Source organism: Rhinopithecus bieti, unplaced genomic scaffold (assembly GCF_001698545.2).
Source record: "Rhinopithecus bieti isolate Rb0 unplaced genomic scaffold, ASM169854v2 scaffold_3043, whole genome shotgun sequence".
In the NCBI taxonomy this organism is placed as follows: domain Eukaryota; kingdom Metazoa; phylum Chordata; class Mammalia; order Primates; family Cercopithecidae; genus Rhinopithecus; species Rhinopithecus bieti.
In genome coordinates this window covers 4,671,720-4,680,372 of record NW_016804580.1, presented here as the reverse complement: position 1 = coordinate 4,680,372, position 8,653 = coordinate 4,671,720, and the positions used below count along the sequence as shown (strand labels likewise).

At 37.1% G+C, this 8,653-nt stretch overlaps 1 long non-coding RNA gene across 1 annotated transcript; it reads left to right on the top strand.

Moving 5' to 3' along the window:
* Positions 1 to 353: 353 nt before the first annotated feature.
* On the top strand, positions 354 to 8,301 carry LOC108527732 (uncharacterized). The gene is made up of 3 exons (XR_001884910.1): positions 354 to 596; positions 3,308 to 3,417; positions 8,184 to 8,301. It is a non-coding gene; the product is annotated as an uncharacterized LOC108527732 (long non-coding RNA).
* Positions 8,302 to 8,653: the final 352 nt, after the last annotated feature.

The window sequence follows — 8,653 nt, the reverse complement described above, 5'->3', positions numbered from 1 at the left end:
GCAAACATCTGTAGAAGAGCGGTTTTACAGTTATCTCCCCACAAGAGATGAAACCAATCATCTTCAAAGGCACTGACAATGCTTCATGTCATGTATTAGTATTTCTTTCCACAGTAGGGTAGTCATCCATAGAGTGGGTTTTAGAGCTTCTCAAAAAAAAAAAAGACTCTTGAGTTTTGTCCTTGATTTAGGTCAAATGCTTTGTGTCCCTTGAAGGAGAGAGGAGACCAAGAAGGAAGTGAGATGGAATCCTGACATCACCGTGTCCAGGAGCTGGACTTGAGATGAATAAAACATTCTAGAATGGAAGAGAGTAGTTTAAGAAAATTGCAGTGTTCCCTTCCAATAAATATAAGCCAACTTGAACTGATCCAGCAGTACCACCCAGGCAGCCATCATTTCCAAAACTCGGTTTCATGAATTTGGTTTCAAAAGGAAATTTCTACTTCTTTGCAGTATTAGTATTTAATTTATAGCTAGTGAAAAGACATATCATATCTTGGTTGTTAATCTTCCAGAAAGACAATCTTTCTCCTTTGAAATAAACAAAAGTCATGGCAAAATGGCTGACCATGGTGTGCAGGGATGATTCTCAGGTATGCTGATGGTTTGAAGTTCCTTTTTCTGTTTCCTGCATATCATCCTTATTAGAAATTCAGTAGATTCCACTCAGACAATAACTATCATAGCTCTCAAGCTTTCTGGTTCTATATATATATATACAATTTTTTATATGGAAAGTCACAGTATCTAAATATTTCTTGGCTTTTACAAAACCGTATTTCATAATCTGGCCAAAACCCTACCAGTAGCCTTAACCCAGTAGGAAAATATGTTGTTTTTATTTGTTATTCTATGTGCTTTATTTCGTTAAGTTGGCAGGAGGCCTGAGGGGAAGTGCACACATGTTATGAGATGACTGGTTTTTTGGTTGGTTGTTTTGTTTTTTTCTTGAGGCAGAGTCTCCCTCTGTCACCCAGGCTGGAGTGCAGTGGTACGATCTTGGCTCACTGCAACCTCTGCCTCCCAGGTTCAAACGATTCTCCTGCCTTAGCCTCCCGAGTAGGTGGGATTACAAGCACCCAACCACCACACTTGGCTAATTTTTGTGGGGTTTTTTTGTAGAGATGGGGTTTTGCCATGTTGGCCAGGCTGGTCGCGAACTCCTAACCTCAAATGATTCTCCCAAAGTGCTGAGATTACAGGCGTGAGCTACTGCACCCGGCCAGACCACTGTTTCTTAACTCGTTCTCTTCTTTGACTTCCATGACACCACGCTGGCCTGGTTTTCTTCCTGCTTTTCTGGATACTCTTTCTTTGTCTACACTGCTGGATGCTCCCCTATCTGACACTTCTGTGTTAAAATTTCTCAGGCATTAGTCTTGAGTCTTCTTTTCTTCTTACTCTAGACTCTTTTTTGGAGTTAACAGTATTCATTTTCATAGCTCCCAGATTTATTCCTCAAGCCCAGATCTCTTTTTGGGGGGATCTGGAATCACATCCAATGGCCTATTAAAAATTTTAACTTGTCTATCTCTAATTCAGTGGGCTGAATTGAGCTCTGATCTTCAAACCTGCTCTCACTTCTTACTTCCCCATCTGTGAGAAGTAATTTTTTTGACACTAGTTTCATCCCCTGCCCTTAAATCTGAACAAGTTTGTTCAGAGTGATGCTGTGCAGTTTCTGGGCCCAGCTTTTAAGAGGCTGGCACCTCCCACATGCTATCTCTTGGAGTGCTTGATATATATTGTATCTAGAACCAGAATTTGTTACCTAGATGTAAGATGATGCCATAACCAAATATCAAAATATAGCGTCAGCTCTGAGACCAGGTGGCAGGTGGAAGCTGAAAATGATTGTTGATTAGGATTTGAAGTTGAAAGACAGCAAGGGAAATGCTGCAGAAAAAATAACCTGTATTAGGCAGTGGTGAAAAGTGTAGCAAAACTGTCACCTGTAGAATATAGTAGAGAAAATGTCTAATAAGCTCATGGATCTGGCTAAGGAGATTTCCAGGTAAAATGTCAAAAGGGCCATCTGGTTTCTTTTAGCTGCATGTGATAAAATATAAGAAGAGAGAGATAAACTTAAATAAAAACCGGTTAAGCTCTCAATCTAAGTTTAGAGGAAATAAAAGAATACAGGACTTGCTGTGTTCAAAATAAACTTTCTCACTGTCATTTTACCCAGGAAAGAAATGTTCAAACTGAAAAATGGCTCTAGGTCAAAGACCAATTCCGGGTCTCTATCAGTAAACCATGGTCTTAGGGCAAAGATTTCAAGAGTATAGCTTTAAGATTTTTTGTAAAGACTTCAGAAAAATTTAAGGTTGTACGTAGTAGGACTTCTGAGAATCAAAAGACCTGTGATTAAGAATCATAGATGCTTTAGCTTAAATAACAGGGCTTTTAGGTGTTAAGAGCAATATTCCACAGCAGTGTCACCAGCCACCCAAGGCACACAAGGTCTGTCTTGGAAAGAAATGTGGGCGTGACTTCTATTTTAATGAAATTGACTATAAATTGATAAACAAGAAACCCACAAATGTTTTTAAAAAATGGTGTCAGTTAGGAATGAAGTGGAAAGATAGTACAAAGTAAAAAGAGATACTTAGAATTCCCAAATGTCCATAGAAAGGGAGCAGGCTGAGAAAAGTACTTAGCTGCAAGACAAATTATTTCTTACGGAAGATGAAGTATGACTTGACAGCTAGGACTAAAAACCTAGAAGACAGAGCCAGTAGCTCGGCAGGATAATTTCCATAGAATGGGAATTGCCCTCATCAGGAAACTGCAATGTGCGCTGTTGTGAATTGTAAACTTGCAAAGGACCAGTGACTGCTACATGGCTGTGTTCCAGCCCTTTTGAATGGGACTATTACAATTAGGCTAAGCCTAGTCCACTATTGTATGTTGAGTTTGTGGGGAACATGCCAGTCTTCAGACTGACAGGAACTATACCTAATGAGCCTCATCTACACCTGAACCTGATTTCAATGATAATGAGATCTTGGACTCTGAGTTGACGCCATAATGGCATTAGATTTGGGGGAGCCTTGGGAAAGGATAAGAGTATTCTTCACATGGAAGGAGAGTAAATCGTTTGTAGCCAAACAAATGATACATATGGATGTAGAAATGGATGGTTATACCTGTTTATGATGATAAATGATATCCACAAATTCTTTGACTATTTTCCCACTGCATCTGAGTAGGCTTGATAATTAGAATATGGCAGAAATAATCATGTGGCAATTTTTAGGTCCAGATTTTAAGAGATTGGAAGCTTCCACTTCCTGTTTTTCAGAATACTAAGGAAGGCCAGGCCACATGGGGAGGCCCACATGTGAAGAAACTGAGGTCACTGACCAAGAAGCCTGGGTTCCATCTGACAGCCAGAACCACTTTGCCAACCATGTAAGGGAATCGTCTTGGAAAAAGATCGAGGTGACCCAATTTATGTCACTAGGGTTGAAATGAACCATCCCCTTTTAGCCTTCAAACCCAAATTGCAAATGTGTGGGCAAAATAAGTGATTGTTGTCTTAAGCCACTAAATGTGAGGATGCTTTGTTATGGAGCAATAGATTACCAAAACAACATCACAGTAATTGATGCCATAATAAACCTTACTCAAGACACTGGATGGAGTTCTTGACATCTTCCTCTTCCTTATTGCCTAAATGTATTTTGTTGCTTCAGTGCTTCATAGTTTTCCCTAAACTGCATCCACCAACTTTTAATGGTCTATTCTCTTAGTAAGAGGGACCCAGCTTACATTCAGCTAGCCAATAACCCAAATAAATGTCCTTATTCATATTCACTTATGTCTTATGAGAAATATTTGCAATATATATACCAAGAGTAAAATAACTGGGTTGTCAGGTATATAGATATTTAAGCAAAGTAGATATTAACAAATTGTCTTCTAGAATTGTTGCATCAGTTAGGGCTCCCGATGGTGATATACAAGCACTCTTTTTTCAGTATCTTTACCAATACGTGTTACTATTCATCATTCTAATTTTGCCAACAATATGAACATAAAATGATAAGTGGATGTTTTAACTATTTATTTTTCCTATTATAATGCATTCTTGTTAACTATTCAGATTTCCTCTCTGATTTATGCTGATTCATATATTTTCAAGAAGCACTTTCTTCTCTTAAAATTTCCATATTTTCTTATTAATTGTTAGGAGTTACATGTAAATTCTAGGTATTCATCTGGCTTTGGTCTTGGGAATGGAAAATAATGGTCAGTTGTTGTCTTCTAATTTTATATATCCATTCTTTTGGTAAATATAAATCCTTAATGTGACACAGTTAAATTCATCAATATTTTGCCACCTGATGCTATGAAAACCTTTTGGCTTTTCATGTTTTAAGATCTTCTCCATTTTAGGTTACAAGAACTTCTCTGTTTCCTCCTATTAGCTTTATGGCTTCAATTCCCATGTTTAGAAGCTTAAAGTCTCTGGAATCCATTAACTTTGTTATGGTGAAAAAAGGACCCAGCTTTTTATTTATTTGTTTATTTTCTCTAAAAAGTGCTAGTTCTCCCAGCACTACGTATTAAACAGTGGAATCTTTCCTCATTTAATTTTAAAGCAATCTATCCATATTTCAGAAGCGTTTTAATTCTCTGTCCTGTTCTTCTCTATATTAGAAGTTTCTTTTCCAGCACCATTGAGTATTTATTATGTCCTTATATTATCTATTCATATTTGCTGGAGCAAGTACCTTCCTTTGATATTCTTTTCCAAATTTGACTTAACTACCAGAGGGTCCAGTTTTGGGATTTTTTGTTAATCTATGTTGGTCCTTTATGAGCGTTTTAATCTCTAATTCTGGGAATGTCTCAATGTTTTTCCTAAAAAGATTTTCCTTTTCTATTATTTGTCTTTATTATACGGACATTTCTATTTCTCTTTGCCATATCTCTTAGCTTTTCTATTTTTCTCCTGTTTATGCCATCCTGAAGACTTCTAAGAGTTTTTCTACGTAATATTTCTCCTCACTATTTCTGTCTTCTGCTTTAATTCTTTTGCCATTTATTCCCTCTGTTGGGTTTGTTATTTCAACTCTTGTATTTTCAAGTCAATAATTTTCCTTGATTTTTAAAAAACAGATGTTTAATTCTGCATTATGTCATTAGAATCTGCCCTTATTTCTTAGAGGATATTTATTTATCTTGCTTATTTTAAATGTTTCCCTGCTGTATTGATGCTTCTCCATCTGGTAGAGGTTGTACAATTTTGTTATCTCTCTTTGATGTAAGTTGTAGGTGTCAGATAGATTTTAGAGATAGATCTTAGGTATGTGATCTTAGCTAGGTCATTGTTTTTCTCTCTGAGGTCATATTCCTTAGAGGTGCCCTAGCAACTTCTTTGGGGAAAGGGACCATAATCCAGGTCTTAACATTTTCCCCTCCTGGAGCAGAAAGAAGGGTATTGCATGCCAGGGTGGAGAACTCCCTCACCTGTAGGAAAACCCTCTGTATGAACCCCTGCCTTCATGGAAACACCCTTTCCCTCCACGCTGTTTGAGTTGATTAGAAGAAATTTCCATGGCTGTCCAGTTTGCTGCATCTGTTGATAAATGCTGCTCCATGCAGCAGGGTTTAACAGTTGTAGCTGCTACTGCTTTTTTTTTTTTTTTTTTTTTTTTTTTTTTTGAGACGGAGTCTTGCTCTGCCACCCAGGCTGGAGTGCAGTGGCCTGATCTCAGCTCACTGCAAGCTCCGCCTCCCGGGTTTACGCCATTCTCCTGCCTCAGCCTCCCGAGTAGCTGGGACTACAGGCGCCCGCCTCGTCGCCCGGCTAGTTTTTTGTATTTTAAGTAGAGACAGGGTTTCACCGTATTAGCCAGGATGGTCTCGATCTCCTGACCTCGTGATCCGCCCGTCTCGGCCTCCCAAAGTGCTGGGATTACAGGCTTGAGCCACCGCGCCCGGCCTGCTACTGCTTTTTTTATGCCTTTCTAGGATGACGGAGTAGGTAACAATGCATGCAGGCAGTTTTGAGCAAAAGAAATCTCTCCTACAATCTATCCCTTGACCATGTTACCCTCTTCTCTCTTCCCCTGGAATTCTATTTCCTTTCCATGCCAGATAACTGCATCCTGATGCCCTGATGATTTTGAGTTATTTTAAAATTATTTTTCAGGTACACATACATGCCCCTCACTTTCATGACACCTACAGGGATGGGAGGAGATTGGGATCTTGTAGGCCTTGTTGGTTTGCTCTCCTCTCAATAATAAGCAGCTTATTTACTTACGATGGATTTGTAGAAATTATTCTTATATTACAAACACTAATTCTTTTTAGCATATGCAAATATCTTTCATTAGCCTATGTTTTTTATGTTTGTCTTTTATTATACCAGTATTTTAAATTTCGATGTGGTCAAATGTATCCATCAAATTATATAATCAAATGTATAATTTACTTTTATGAATCAAATATTTTGAGGCTTGTCTAATAAATCCTTTATAAGGTCTCTTTATTTTCTTATAATTTTTTGAAAGTTTTGTTTTCCTGTTGAGATCTACCACCCATGTAGAATTTACTTTTTTTTTTTTTTTTTTTTTTTTGCATGGTAAGAGGAATTACTAAAAATTACTACAGCTTTGCAAGTTTTGACATGTGGTAGAAAAAAAAATCCATCATTATTGCTCTGTTGTTCCTAGCTCTTTATTCTGTGGCTTGAATTTTAAAATCAAGTTGCTACCTTTGTCCAGGTAGTGTTTGAATTCGACTTGCATTGGATCCAAGATCAACCTATAGGAATCATGAAAACTCCTTCGCACCATCACAACTCATCACAAAATATAGTAGGTAGATAATATTTATGAGGGAAACAAGATTAGATACCTAGAAATAACCTAGCAAAATATGTATAAGATTTTGATGAAAAAATAGATAAAATATTATTAAAAACACAAAAATGGCCTGCACAAATATTGAGATGTAGTACATTCATAAACGAGAAGACTCAATACACCAAAGATTCCAGTTCTACTGAAATTAATCAGTGAATCCAGCTCAATCCTATTAAGTTTGAACAAATGAAAATATTCCTTAACAAACTTATCTGGTTGTCCAAAATAGGATGAAATTATTTTTACCTCCTCTCACTGCAATGCCAGGAATTTAGCATGTTGTGCTCCTTCATCTTCTCTTCTTCCTATTTCCTAACCTCATCAACATCTTCACACCTTAAAAAATGTTTCTTCTATGATATATTACAAACAGCTCTCTTGTTTTGATACTCTGTTATTCTAACTATCCGCTCTCTGATCTTCTTGGTTTCTATTCCTTTCATGTTACATTTTCTGTCCTTGTTTCTCTTCTATTTGTATTGTGTGTACTTCCATGGTTCCGTGATCTTTTCTGTGATCATGACTCCCAAATCTGCCTTCACGTCACGTTGTTCCCTTGAATTACAGGCTCACATGTCTACTTGCTGATAAGGCATGTTCATTTCTATATCCACCGGTGACTTAAAATAGTACTTCCCAAATAAAATTCATTTCTTTACTTAAGAATCGGTTTCACTTATGTCTTCAATAAATGCAATTGCTGCCTACAAATACTTTTAAACCAAAGGGGGGTGTCAGACACCAGCAACATAATATGTCTAAATAAAAAAGTTGCTTTTCCCATGAGGATATTTCCCACTATAAGTTTTATTTGCACTTTTTCATAACTTCATGTCAAGTAATACTCACACTATTCTTATTTGTCTTTGTGACTTTGAGCCCAGAAAACCCACTGTTCTCAGTAAGTACACGGGGAATACTGGTTCTCAATAAGTTCACAGGTGTACATGTATGACATTTTGTTGGCAATGAACTAACAAACACTTCATGTTGTTATAGATTAGCTGAAGTCTGTTGGAAACATAAAATTTTAGACTGTGGAGTCAACAAATATTACAGTATAAAGCTATTGTCCAAGTATCAGAAAACTATAGTTATGCATGTTTGAAAAACAAAATTAAGGAAATGTATCTATGTAAATACCAAATGCTTCTCATCTGTTTTCAATTCTCACAATTCACCTGGATTTTTTCTTCTTGTTGTTACAATTGCATAAAAGGTCGACAGTTGTCAGTAAATTACATTATTAATTGTCCTTCCATCCTTTTCTTCTGTTTATGTCCACTCTTCCCATTGCAGTCTCAAAGCTTATATGATCACCTAACAGAAAGGTGGGCTGTGGGCACTTCACCTGGCATGCTTGCAAGTCTTTGCTTGAACCATATGTCTGCCTTGGAGACAGAGCAAATTAAGAAATAGATGAAACTGATATCCCTGCTTAGAAGCAAAATAAGTAGAGAAAGCTAACTGCAGAAACAACAATGAAGACTGACAATTAAAATAAACTTTCTTTTCTCCATTTTACAGCTTGCCTCAGAAATCTTTCATTTGCAATTATTTCTATTCTTTCAATTCTCAGCATGAAATATCATCCAGGCCCATGCTCACCCACCAGTCTTATTTTCTATTAGTTGCTAACAGGAAATTTGGTAGACTGTGTGATCTGTACAACTATAGACAGTAAACCAGAAAACTTTAAAGGTGTGTTTTATAATAGAGAGAATTAGATTCAACCGTGTAACAGGTGCATAACTTTGAGCAAATAACCT